At 39.7% G+C, this 13,769-nt stretch overlaps 1 long non-coding RNA gene across 7 annotated transcripts; it reads right to left on the reverse strand.

Moving 5' to 3' along the window:
* Positions 1 to 276: 276 nt before the first annotated feature.
* LOC133719924 (uncharacterized) lies at positions 277 to 4,721 on the reverse strand. Of its 7 annotated transcripts, XR_009851557.1 has the most exons (8): positions 3,854 to 4,721; positions 3,626 to 3,758; positions 3,284 to 3,406; positions 2,619 to 2,921; positions 2,284 to 2,338; positions 1,834 to 1,881; positions 684 to 811; positions 277 to 567 (listed from the first exon to the last, which is right to left on the reverse strand). It is a non-coding gene; the product is annotated as an uncharacterized LOC133719924 (long non-coding RNA). The 7 variants fall into 7 exon arrangements; XR_009851561.1 differs by lacking the exon at positions 277 to 567 and having other exon boundaries at positions 575 to 811; positions 3,284 to 3,401; positions 3,626 to 3,754; XR_009851556.1 differs by lacking the exon at positions 277 to 567 and having other exon boundaries at positions 575 to 811; positions 3,626 to 3,754.
* Between the last annotated feature and the right edge of the window lie 9,048 nt (positions 4,722 to 13,769).

Genomic DNA, 13,769 nt, shown 5'->3' on the forward strand with positions numbered 1-13,769 from the left:
GTGACTCAATCATGAACAACATATACTCATAAAGTTCTATTGTTTCTTTTTGACTAAAATGACAGAAATATGTCGTTTGAATATGTAGCAGCGTGAACCTTCTTAGGTCTTTCTGTTGTCTGATTAGCCTAAGGACTATAGTTAGCCTACATCATCTGTGGTTTATGGTGCTTTCAGACAACAGACATTTGCTTGAATTTTGTTGTTTGATGTTGATTCGGATTTCAGCTTGTTTTTGTTCTCATGCCTGCAGACACAAGTACTATAGGCAAAGAATCAGTTATATATCTATATTAACAACTCCATATGTACAAGTCATCAGTACATTATCTTGACATAATAAGTACAGTACAAGTCATCAGTACATTATCTTGACATAATAAGTACATAGAAACAAGTAGTTAACACAAAGCAGCTTCAGTTGTTAGCATTTTCTCTTACTACTACTGTTCATTCCAATTCTGAAGCAGAGGCTCTTCTCACATGGTGAAATGCTACAACATTATCGCCCGCTTTGAACTTCTGAACTCCTTGTCCAACATCAAACCTTCATTATGTAGTCTTGAGCTGCAAAAGGATGATTAAAACATGTTACACGAATTTCTCAGTGGAATCAATAACTTCAAATCAAACTTGGTATGTATCGTCTAATAAAGCAATAGATGAAAAACAATAATGAGAACCGTTTGATGGATGTTGGCTTGAAAATTAGCGGTTTGCCTTGTTGTTATAGAAAGACATGAGCAGCTACTCACTACCTCTACACGAAGTAGAATGGTCTGCTTAGATATAACCAAGGCATTTGTTGACCCTGCCAAAGACAGTAGAAACCATGGTCATCAAATGCTGAGTAGTCAACAAACTTGCAAAATAGTGTCAACATTAATCAAAAACACATGCTACTGAATCAATTCAGTGCTAATATTTATAGTTGCATCAGATTTTCAGTGGCTAAAGTTAGATAAAGAAAAAAGAAATAGTAAGGAGAAACAAAGAAAAGAAAAACTTGTCTTTGAAAATGATTGAATGTTAGAAAGGAAACACTAACGAATAGACAGAGGAACAGCAGCAGCAAAATGGTGCCAATATTCTTTCACATAAAATCTGTGGAAACCAAATAAAACAGCAATGAAATGCTGAAATTAATTGTAAAACTACAAACACTAATTTCAACGCAAAGTTTCTGTAAGCCAAAAAAAAAAAAAGGAAAAAAGAAAAATTACTGCTATAATGATTGACCTCTATGATGTAGGCAGTGGTACAAATGCAAACAAAGTATTTATGTTTACTACATAGATTTCACACACTAATAATATAAATTAGTTTTATTCTTTTCTTGGAAGGGAGATCATCTTATGAGATACTTCTTTGAAACTACAAAATGTAAATTACCAACAGTACATGTAAAACTGAAGCTGAAAACAAAACCAAGCAAAGCAAATAGAAATAATGTAAACCTACACACGTTCATATATATATGAGTGCAGATCAAAGGAAAATTGATATAAATGAGCTGCAAAAGTAAGAGCTTGTTGACCATAGATGTGCAAAATGTCAAACTTGTCACCAATGTATCAGTGATAATATGAACCTATAACATTAGATCCAAGTCGAGAAATTTCGGTCAAGAACTCTATAATTAATTACAGTGAAGATTTAGGGCCGTGGTTATTCTTTCACTCTTTTGAGTTATTTGGTTGCTGTTAATATTGAATTTAAGTTTGTTTACATTCATTTCAATTCACCTACTTTGTCCCAATATGGACAACAAATCACTATAGCTGAGAAGTTTCTCCACCATATGCAGTTTTGGTCATTTTGGTCAATTGTTACCTGGACTAATTTGGCAGTGCAGCACCACAAAGACCTCCTTTATTTGGCCTGCACAATAAAGCAAATGCAAATGTCAGACAAAGAATTTAAGCTTCAGAAGAAAGCTGCACTCCACATACATAAAAAGATACCACAGTACCCATCTATATTGATTTGTGAGGTTTGGTTTTAATAATTAAGAGCAACTGATATCATCGAGATCAAGGAATACAAACAAAATGGGTGTCTGACTGCTCATTCCAATTTTAATGACTACTCTTCACATACTGTTTTCACACAATCTGCCAAGCCAACTTAACCCAGCAATACTACTGCTACTCTTCTTTAGCATTCATTATCGTACTAGAAAGTAAAAAAAAACCAAAGTGGAGGAATAAGAAAAATCTAAATCAAATGCCAGAAGATATTAAATCATACCATAACAAAAATAAAATCTCGAAAACACAGTACCTTTAATCTGGTAACACACAGAACAGCAGCTTCCTCTTCCTCAGTTCAGAACCAACTGCACCCACAACCACAACCCAGAACCCAGAACAATAACAATCAGCTCCAGAATTGAGACCACTACATGGTTTGTCACGTCAATATCCATTATCCACTACATGTTCATCTAATGGATTATATCATTTGACTCACATGAGAGTAATGGTTTGTAAAAATAACCCAGTCACTTCCAGCAAAGTGAAGTACCACATCAGAAAAACAATAACTGATTTACCCTATCAAAACTTTCTATCAATTTCTACATGAATGAAATAAGATATAAGTAAGTCATTCACCACCTTGCATCTCTTGGATTCAAAATCCGTCCAGCAGGAGTAGAATCAAAGAAAGACATTGGTGCGCTGAAAACACTCCTAAGCATCTTCAGAAAGAATTTCTGTGCAGCTTCTAGACCAAAGGTAGCTACCAACACAGCCCTAATAAATATAGACCTCGAGCTCCCAAATGCAAGGGTCATGTAAACACCGAGAAGGACCATAACACTCACTTTAGGCTGATCTCCCTGTGCTTGGGGATTCGCCCAAGCACACTAACAGTGCATGCTCTCCACAACTCAATTATCAAAACTTAATCAAGTTTCCCTAACAATCAAAACAGTTCATACATTACCAACAATCATACTGTTGACAAATTCTAAATGAAATCCAACACAGCAACTAAACACAATCACCTGCACTATAAACACAATCACCTAAAAATCAACCCAGCAACTAAATTTATAATGATATACTCTAATCACCAGATAAAACTTTTTCGACTTTTTCATTGGCAGAAGCAGAAGGGAACTTCATATAGATCGGAGGTTTCCCATTCACCAGTGAAAGGATAGCAGCTGGAATACCCCACAAAGATTCTCCACAAAAGCATAGACACTTACTCTATATGATTATCCAAACGGAACAACTCAAACCCAGATTTATAATGAAATCAATTGGAATCATACCTTCAAATGGCCTACAGCGAATCAAACTCCAATACCTTCAAATTGACTGCTGCGAATTGAAATCACTACCAGATTTCAAGCCAAATCACTACCAGAAACCTATAACTTATCTTCAAAGCTTTACTGGACCAAAGTTCATTAAAGGAACAAAATTTCAGTGAAAGAAGTACGAGCTTTTAGATGAAGACCCCAAATTCAAAATTAGAATACGCAAAACATTTACAAATTCATCTATTGAATACCCATCTCTTCGTGAGTGGAGAAAACACCAAGCAATTGAGACCTTGCAAATAGATATAGAAATAGAGGAAAAAGTGAAAGAATGAGAGAGAGATTGAATACCCATCTCTTCGTGAGTGGAGAAGTTGCAGTGACCCGTGGGCTTGCCCTTGAACTTTCCTCTTCCTATTTTGGATTAAAGAGATAACAGACTCAGCCTGAATCGCTTGTGCTGCTACCCAATGCAATCGCCTAGCTAGGCAAAGTGAGATGAACACTTAATCGAGAAAACCCTAAATACCCAATCCAACAAAAACCTTAAATCTATTAACACTTAGCCAAGGGGATTACCCGTGATAGATGCGAACTCAGACTGAGACCAAGATACGGATTGAGATTGAGACCGAGATCGTTTGGCTCGAATGGGGTTTTCTATTTTGCGAGGTGAGATGCTTGAGATGATTCTGGGTTTTCAGTTTCCATGTTGGATGAGACCGGGCTGGCGGCAGGGCTGAGGCCAGTCTGGTGGGAGGCTGTGCGCGAGTTACTGAGGTGAGCTGTGGCTGCTGGGATCTGCGCAGGCGGGGCCGCGCGGGGCTTCTGGGATCTGCACAGGTGGGGAGGGCGCTGGGGCGTAGGCGGGTGGGCTGCTGGCGCGGCTGTGCGGGCTGATGCGCGGAGGGGAGGATTGGGTTTTCAGTTTGAAGAACGAAAGCGAGAGCAAGAGAGGAGGTGGGTTTGAGAGTGAGGGCGAGCTGAGAGAAGGTTTTTAGGTTTCTTTCAGTTTGACAAATTTGTCGGGCCAAAATTTCATTAAGTGTTAGGCGGATATATCTTTACGTTTTTTTTTTTTTTTTTTTTTTTTGAGAAGGGGATATACCTTTACGTTGTGCCAAAAAACCAAACTGAAAGGAGGGGGAAATAAAAAACCAAAGTCAGTTCAATGCACAACAGAATTCTGTTGTCTGAAACATAACCCTTTCCAAACAGTTCTTTTCAAGAAAAAAAAAAACCCAAACAATCAAAACTAAATCAACCTCAATGTAATGCACAACAGAAATCTGTTGTCTAAAACAAAACCTTTTTCAGAAACCTAATTTACCATGTTATACACTATATTCAAACAACAGAATTTTTTCATTCTGTCGTTAAAATTATTCAGACAACAGAAAACACTCATTCTGTCGTCTGAGCTCTGTCGTCTGATGGGTTTATTGACATAGTGTATTAAAGTGATATAAAGTTTGGTCCTCTGATGGAGGTAACAACCATTCTCTTCAAAATTGGCGGCAAATAGGTCAACGGAAACCATTCTCTTCAAATTTGACGGCAAATGGGTCAAAGGAAGAAAGAAGGGAATGAATAGGTCATTGAAATGGTGGGAATACCTGGAGGGACAAAAATTCCCCTCATTATATGCCACGTGGCACGCACTGTGACGGAGCTAATGGCTCCAGATACCAAAATTGGGTCAGGGTGAGAACCTCAGATACCAATCTGATATTTTTTGAAATTGAGGTATGAAAGTTTAGAATGGTCGAAAGGTGGGACACTGTTGGGGCCATTTTCCATCCCAAATTTCAAACTCCCATAATCATAACATAGAGGTGGTTTAAATTCAATCCAATTTGTCTAATTAAACTGTTCATATCCAATCCAATTTGCTGTACACCTTATTGACCTAGGTCACATTGGATCGCTAAATTCTAACGAAATGAAAATCAATTAAATTGAACATGGAATTAAATATTTTCTCATAAACACTTTAGTTTTATTTGATCTAGTGTGACTACATAGTTTAGATGAGAAAAAGTTTTATTTATTTATTTATTTATATTTTGGTAAGCATGTAGAATGAATGGTTTGCAAGTTCCAACCATAAACTATTGAATTACATACATGAGGGTAGAGGTCTGCAAAATTCTCCTCATGTGGCCGTGCACTATGGAATGAGCCTATATATATAAACAAATTCGGAAAATAGGATACATTCATTCACTATAGCCCCTGCACTACTATTGTGTAATTAGAAGTTTAGAACGACTCATTCTACACAACCACTTTGCCAAATTCAGAAAAGTCGACTTGAAATGGGTAAGTCAAATGTGTATATAAACATAAGGGAAAATTTCACAAACAGTACACCAAGTAAAGGTCACTAATAAAACTTATACATAATTTTCTAAACCGATCATTTTGGTACCCGAAATCTGAATCTCGACCCACTATCCATACATGACGTCGTTAACTTTATGTCATTTTTCATTTGTCAAGGGGTAGTTTAGTACTCTCTCACCCTGACTCTTCTTTTTGGTAAAAAAAAAAACAAAAAAAAGGTTATTCTCTCTCTTACTCTCTCTGTCTCTCTCTCTCTCTCTCTCTTTCCACACACCGAAACCCAGAAAACTCTACGACTCCGGCGACCACCATCCAAATCCACACTCATCAAACTCAATCCCACTTCTAATTCCACCACAACCCTAATTCTAACTTTGACCACCTCGCAGTACATTTCCAATTTACTCTCACACAGTCAACACCACAACCAATTTATGATTTCTGCACTTTCATTTCTTAATTCACCATAGCCACAACTCCACCCTAACAGCTCAATGCAATTAACCCAAACATCACCGGTCATCCATTTCAACAATTTAATCAATCTCCCAAGCCAAACAAACATAAACATTTCCATCAAAAATCTCGATAACAAGTCTTTAACTTCACCATACCGACCAAACTCAATTCCCCAGTTTTCGATCACTAACACAAGAACAAAATAGGACTCAAGTTCGAGATTATACCTTCAAATTCAGAAATAGACTTTGATCAATCCACTCTTAGTTCCCAGAACAAGCTTGATAATCCAAACCCAATTCCCTAGCTCCACTGCCGAAGATGAACTGGTACGCATGCCTCACTTTTATTTAGTTGAGCACTAAAGCACAGTCCTAAGATCATTCGCGGTCAGCTTCAACCTCCTATCCTGCACCCCTTCATTCTCCTTGTTTATGTAAAGCCACATCTCATCATCGGTCCCTTCCGTGCTGTCGCCGCCGACGAAGATGCGGTTCAAGTCGGCGTACTCGTTTAGCCATTGATCCGGCCTGGTTCCGTTCGCGTGGGTGGCGACCCATTGGAGAGAGGCCCTGGAGTCCTCGTAGCAAGCGGGTATGGGCCGGGTCGGGAAGAGGCCGTACTCGACGGAGACCGCGATAACGCCGGCGACAGAGCAGATGGTGGAGACGTAGTCGTGGTAGGTGGAGGAGAAGGAGGACACGGTAAGATATGGGTGAGAGAGAGAGAGGTGGCCAGAGTAAGAGAGAAATAGATGGGTGGCCAGAGCAAGAGATAGAGAGAGACCAATTTACCCCTTAAATTATGCCAGGTGGCAGAGGTCTTCACGGCGTTAGTGACGGTGTGTCTACAAAGTGGGTCGGGCTCGAGAGTCCGTGTACCAAAATGATTGGTTTGAAAAATTATGTATAAGTTTTATTAGTGGTCTTTACTTGATGTACTGTTTGTGAAATTTTCCCTAAACATAATAACGATGATGATAAAAAAAAAAAAAATTAAACAGATGTATGTGGATTTTGTTGATTTTGAACTAAAATTAGATAAACATCTATTTTGCTGATTTTGTATCCAGTATGCCATAGATACATAATAACAATAACAGTATGGGTGCAACTATTGCCACCCTACTAACTACTTTGTGAAGAGAAATGAAATTGCTTGATTGAAGTTGTTGATTGAACAAAGGAGAACACATATTTAAACCACTACAAGCATAGAGATGCCAAACAAGGAGTGGGAGACAAGATTTTTGTCTTGATGTATTTGCTCCAGATTTGTCTTGGCTCGTAGCATAAGGATGGGCATTGACATGCTTTTGAGCAGAGTGCAGAATTGCTTCAAGCTTCAGTCTGTTCTGGTGCTTCAGATATGGTAGAGTATCTTGTCTAATGGTCCACTGCATTACTTGTATGTTTGCTAGGATTACTAGTATGCTGATATTAGCTTTCAATCTTGAATTAGGATTGTGCTTAGTTTCCAATCACATACACTTAACACTTTGTTCATCCATTCATCCTGATTAAAGAAGCCATATTATTATTCGTGGAATGGCTCCGCTAGGGTTTCTCTGCGGCGGCGTGAAAATTCTGGCCGGGGTAGTTTGCTTTCTCTCTCTCTCCGGTCAGCGTGGGAAGGATGGAGACGGAGGTCCTCTCCGTTATCATGCTTCTGAACCTTTCGGAATCTGGTTCCGATATCTTCCCGTGGTCATGCTGATGTGCAGATCTGTTATGGCTATGGTCTCTGGTCCTGTGCTGGTCGCTTCTGGTGGTTGTGATGGCCAATTTTGGGTTCTTGATCGTCAGAGTGATGCGGCATTGTCGTCCTTTTTGGTTGGCGGTGTGGGGAATGATGCGCACGGCAGTGGTTTTATTAGGGCTGAGGACTGGCGGCCTGGAATTACAAGGATTACTGAGGTGCTACCAAAATGGACTTCCGGCGAGGGGTGGATCCCTGACGGTGGTGGATGCTTGTTGGCAGATACCAGTGGTTTTGGCTTCTCTGAAGTCGACACCTTGGTGGCTGGTGGTTTCATTTGTGAGGGCGGCGTCCCTGGTGGTGGTTTTGACAGCGATCGGCATGGCAGGGAGGACGACGATGCCGGGCTCGTTTTGGGCAATAGAAACTTCGGCGGCGGCTGCGAGGGGTTCCAGTTGACTGCTAGGGTTTCTGGAAGGTTGAACTGTTGGGCTCCATTGTGGACTTTGGGCTGGACTGGGCTATTTTGGGCTTTTATTATTTTATTTTGTGTTTTAATTCTAGTCATTCTTCCTTCTGTTTTGAAAGAAGTTATGACTACTTTTTTCCTTCTTTGAGTGGGGAGAGATCGCAAAAACCAGAAGCTCGATTGAAACTTTTATTTACCTGCTTCTGAGCATCTAGGTTTTTGTTAGAATAAAGGTGCGTAGACTTCCTAAAAGGTGGGTGTACCCAGGAATGCGGGGTTTCTATTTGTTTAGAATAGGTTATTTGTATGTCCTAAAGGACGGCTCTTTCTGACGGCCCCTCTGGGGTGTGTCGTTTCTGGTACTGCTTGCTGAATTATAAAATTGACTGACCTCTTTCGATTAAAAAAAAAAAACACTTTGTTCATCCTACAAGTTTATGATTTATTAAAATACTAAAATATCATAATATAAAATTACAATAAAGGACAATATCTTAATAAAAATTACAATAGTATTTCTTACTACTTTGTTTATCCTACAAGTTTATGATTTATTAAAGGGCTAAATACTAGTTAGTACCCTATGGTTTAGGTCCAAAATCAATTCAGTCCCTGGATTTCTAATTTCATCAAAAACACCCCTGCACTTTCAATTTTGATCTAATAGGTCCAATTCGTTAATATTCTTTCAAATAGTTGGATTAATTGTTGAAAAACTATTTATTTTTAATAGTAGGACTCACTCCTAAATTGACAATGCAGACCACCTTGACACCACATCATAAAACATAGGCCATATATGATCCACATTAACAAGTTAAATAACTCAATTGTCGGAAAACTAACAAATTGGACCTATTAGATCAAAATTGAAAGTGCAGGGGTGTTTTTGATGAAATTAGAAGTTCAGGGACTGAATTGATTTTGGACCTAAACCACAAGGTAGTCATTTGTATTTAGCCCTTTATTAAAATACTAAAATATCCTAATATGAAATTACAATAAAGGACAATATCTTATTAAAAATTACAATTAGTATTTCTTATTACCCTTACAGAATACGTACTTAAACTTCATTCTTAATCTTTTTATTCATCGTTAAACTCAGTGGGACTAATTGACTAAGACTTCATGAGATTGATTGAGAGAAACAAGAGGAAGCCAAAAACAACTTGAGAGAGATGCGGAGGGAGCCAAATAGAAAAAGAATTCGAGTTAAACCCTATATTGAAAAAGGGTATTTTAGGTACTGCAAATGTGTGAACAAAGTAAACATGAAATTAAAAAAATATGTGTAGGGTGAACAAAGTAGTTAGTAGGGTGGTAATAGCCGCAACTTAACAGTATTCAAATAACTAAATAATTTTGATCATGTTGATTTTTGATTATTTGATTATGTTAATTAGATAACTAAAAACATCAATCTTCCAATTTTGGCTGTCAACAGAAAGACATGGTCTAGGACGCGCTGGTGTAATACTGTGAGAGCTTGATGTTCCGTCCGGCGGCACGTCCTTGGGGCGTTGTCGTCGGACGGGTCTGCGAGGTTGCTGTGAATACTAGAGGGGCTCTCTGGCTTGGGCATGGTCTAGGAAGGGCGGATGTGCAATGGATGGCGGTTTGGGCAGATCTGTTCCGATCTGACCTTCTCTGGTCGTGGGCGAGCACGGGTGCAGAGTGGCGTGGGGGTTTTGCTGGCCGGCATCAGGTTCTGAGGTCACCGAAGCGGATCGGATCAGAGCCGTGGATGGGGCGTCGATCTCCTGGCAATGGTGATTCGGAATGGATCTGTAATACCTTGAGTTGGCCTCCGATATCAGCCGCGATCTATGGTCGGCAGCGGGTTGCTGCAGGGTCGATGGCGCCGGTTTGGTGGTGGGATTGCATGGTTGCTGCTCGTTGGTGGCGGAGTTGGTGGAGGAGGGACTGGATTTCTGCAGATTCGGCGTTCCATGGGGAGATTGGAGGTTGGGCTGGGCTTAGCGAGTTGGGCCCTTTCTGGTGGGCTGCTGACTTTAGTTTTATAAATAATTGTTGTTCTTTTATAGTTTGTTGTCTGTTTATAATAAGTCTCTACCTTAGGTTGGTAGGACGAGATGGGCTTTGTGCCGGTTTATGCACTTTGTGTGCCTTGTCTGCTCTAGGTAGGGGGTGAGTTCCTTGCATTTGCAAATGGTCGCAACCTCCTAGTGGCAGTAACGTGTCTGCTCTAGGTAGGCGGCGAATTTCTTGCTTTGTCAAATGGTCGCTACCTCCTAGTGGCAGGGTGAAACTTGGTGTCACTGGATGTATTTTCCAGTGGCAACATGGTGGGAAAGCTGTGAGAATGGATATTATGCTATGTTGTCTTCGAGTTGTAGACCGAGTTATCTTTCCGTTGTGCCACCGCTGGGAAGCAAATAGAACCGTCTGGAGCGCGTTCTTTGCTAGCTGGTGCGTATTTGAATACAATTGTTTAGTAGAGACTCAGGATATTATTTCAGGATGTACTCTAGGTGCCTATTGTAATCAGGGGTTTAGGCTCAATGTCCCCCCCTTGTATTCGACGGTTTCATTAATCAAGGCTTGAGGGCAGCCGCACCAGCCCTTTATTAAAAAAAAAAAAAAAAAAATTAGATAACTAAATAATTTTGACAATAATGTTACTACATGTTATTATTCTTTTCCTTTAAAATAACTCTAGACTATGAGGAAAACTGTTCTCAAGTTTTCTAATTAGTTCTCACGTGCTCTCGCGTATTACAAAAAAATGAGTTTGACTCTGTAGAGAGGACTATCGTCAGTTCCTCTTTTTGGTGAGCGGTGGGAACAAATCTTCTCGCCTGCTCTGCTTTTCATATTGCGGTGGCGACAAAATTATTTGTCTGTCTCCCTTTGTGGGTGGAGGAGGCGTTTCTGCTGATTTTGGTAGGGATAGGGTGCTGGTTGATCAGATATGGTTTGGAGGAGATCCATATGGCAGTGGTGGTGGAGCGGCTCTCGATCCGACGATTTGGGTCTGGGAAGTCTGTGATAGAGATAGGGGGTCTGATATGAGACTGATTGATTTTCTAGTCATGAAGATTAGAGTACCAGAGTTTGTGGCGGTGACGCCGCCGGTTCGAGTGCGAATCTTCTTGCATTTTTCGTCGTCCACGGGCAAGAACTTCGAGGTCGGCGTTGTTGGCAAGCCTCTTTGGTTGTCGATGACAAAGATTGGGAGGTTTGGTCTGCTTGCGTCAACAACGAAGTTGTTGTCTATAAGACCGGTTTCGCCGTGGCGTTTCTTTAAGTGGGTTGTGGCTTGTATCGCCTCTGGTGGTGACAACGGCGGTGTGGGAGGTGGTGGTATGTGCCGGTCCGTTTCTTTTATATCTGACGACAGAGGCTGTGGTAGGCCGATTGCGGTGGAGTGTAAGATGGTCACTGGGCCTCTAGGGTTTGCTCTAGTGGCTCTTGGGGGGTCTGGGCTCTGTGGAGCTTGGGCCTTGAGGGTTGTTACTGCTTCCCTCGGTTGGACTTTTGGGATGGTGGACTCCTTGTGGACTGGGTATTGGGCTGCTTGGATCTCTTGCTGGAACAAAGTTGATTGGGGCCTCTTACTTTCGGCGGTTCTAATGAATGAAGATGGAGTAAATGGTGGCACATCATTATCTACTCCAAATGTTGCTTGATTTTTGATCTTGGATGCAAAGACCAGTAATTTTGAGGGTGTTTTTTTTTTTACTTCTGCTTCGGAGTTCCTAGGTTTTTGTTTCGAATAATGGTGAGTGAAATTTCTAAAAGATGGGTGTACTGGGGGTATATTGGGTTCTTGTTATTGTTTAGAATAAGAGTCTCAAGGTACTCTGAAGAACGATTCATTCTGTCGATCTCATAGGGGTGTTTCGTTTTTGTACTGCTTGCTGAATCTATATAATGGGCTGACCTCCTTTGATAAAAAAAAAAAAAAAAACTCTAGACTCTGAAATAAGAATGCCGAAACCCTAAAAAATCTTTGTTGCACAATATTTAGGGTGGTTCTAGTTAGACCTCCCGATTTGCTATATAGACCTCCCCTAATTTTTATAAAATTTTAAATCCTATTTAACCCCTTTTATACCCTTTCTCGTCTTCGCTTTCAATGAACAACAAAACCTCCCAACCATGTCAATTTTCCCAAATTGAAGAGACATCATCAATCAATCTCTTTTCATATACCTACAAGCCAAAGAGATTCATCAACAAACTTCATTCTTGTTCAATCTCTACATAACCAGCAATGGCTTCGATAAACATTGAAGCTTGATCTCAAATCTAAGCACACGCAGCTCAAGTAATTAGCTGGGTTGATTTTTATGGAAGGAAAACACGGAAAGATGGTTGAGCTGAGATTGAAAGCTTGCCAAAAATGAAAGGCACAAAATAAAAGAAAAACCTATACTTCCAGACCAAACCAACGTCATTTTGTGGTAGTTCCTTATGCAAAAGTATAATTACAAAAGAAGGAGAAAAAAACCAAATTGGTTTTTTTTTTTTTTTTCATTCATTTAGGCAAGCTTAGTTCCCTCGCTTGAAATGAGCGGATGGATGGAAGCTAGGCTCGCTTGGCACAACAATTGGATCCTAGTTTAATTCCTTGTTGTGCTATATATCGATTGTGTCTCGTCATTTTTAATTGCGTAAGCTTCGTTGGTTGGTTTGCTGCAGAAGAGAGAAAGGTTTGGGCATGGGCACTTCGATACATGGCATCATCTTCAGGGTGAAGCAAAACTAAAGGTTCAGAAAGAGTGGAGTCAACCTCCGATATGCTTCTAATAGTTGAATTTGTTTCTTTTTCTTAACAGAGGGTAAAACCGGAAATAAATTTCTACAAAAATTATGAGAGGTCTAAATAGCAAATTGAGAGATTTAACTAAAACCACCAAAATATTTATTTTAATAATTGATATTTAAGTAAAAAAAATTATGTTTTTTGATATTTTTTGTCAAATGAAAAAATTTCAAAAATATATTCTTTCCAAAAAGAAAAAAAGAGAATAGAAAATAATATTTTTTGTGGTTCCAATGTTATGTAATAATTTGCTGGAACAGTATATGTGGTTTTTTTTTGTCTTATGCACCCAACTTGCATTATATATACTATAGCCTATAGGTAATAGGTGATAGATTTCTTAGCAACCCTCAGAGTGGAATATCTCCACACTAAACATATATCCCCATCCTCCCACATTTCCACTGTTATTATTCCTAGTTGGATGGGATTATTAGTCTTGAAAAGTTGAACCCCTCATTATAATAATCAAATCTTTGTTAGAGATATTGGAAAGGTGATGGATACATCATGCCCGGCCCATATAACATTGCCTGTTCCTTCTTGACGTTTGAGACAGTTTTCATTGCTAAATGCAAAAATGAAAAACCAGTCCAACGGATGTCCATTAAGACCAAAAGGCTGGCTTACACCCCAAATATCTTCACAGCGCAGTTCATCAACAACTGGTTTGCACTTTCTGCTTCATCACAGTCCTTCTTCAACTGGAGAATCAGTGAGATTCCATCCAC

Source organism: Rosa rugosa, chromosome 7 (assembly GCF_958449725.1).
Source record: "Rosa rugosa chromosome 7, drRosRugo1.1, whole genome shotgun sequence".
In the NCBI taxonomy this organism is placed as follows: Eukaryota; Viridiplantae; Streptophyta; class Magnoliopsida; order Rosales; family Rosaceae; genus Rosa; species Rosa rugosa.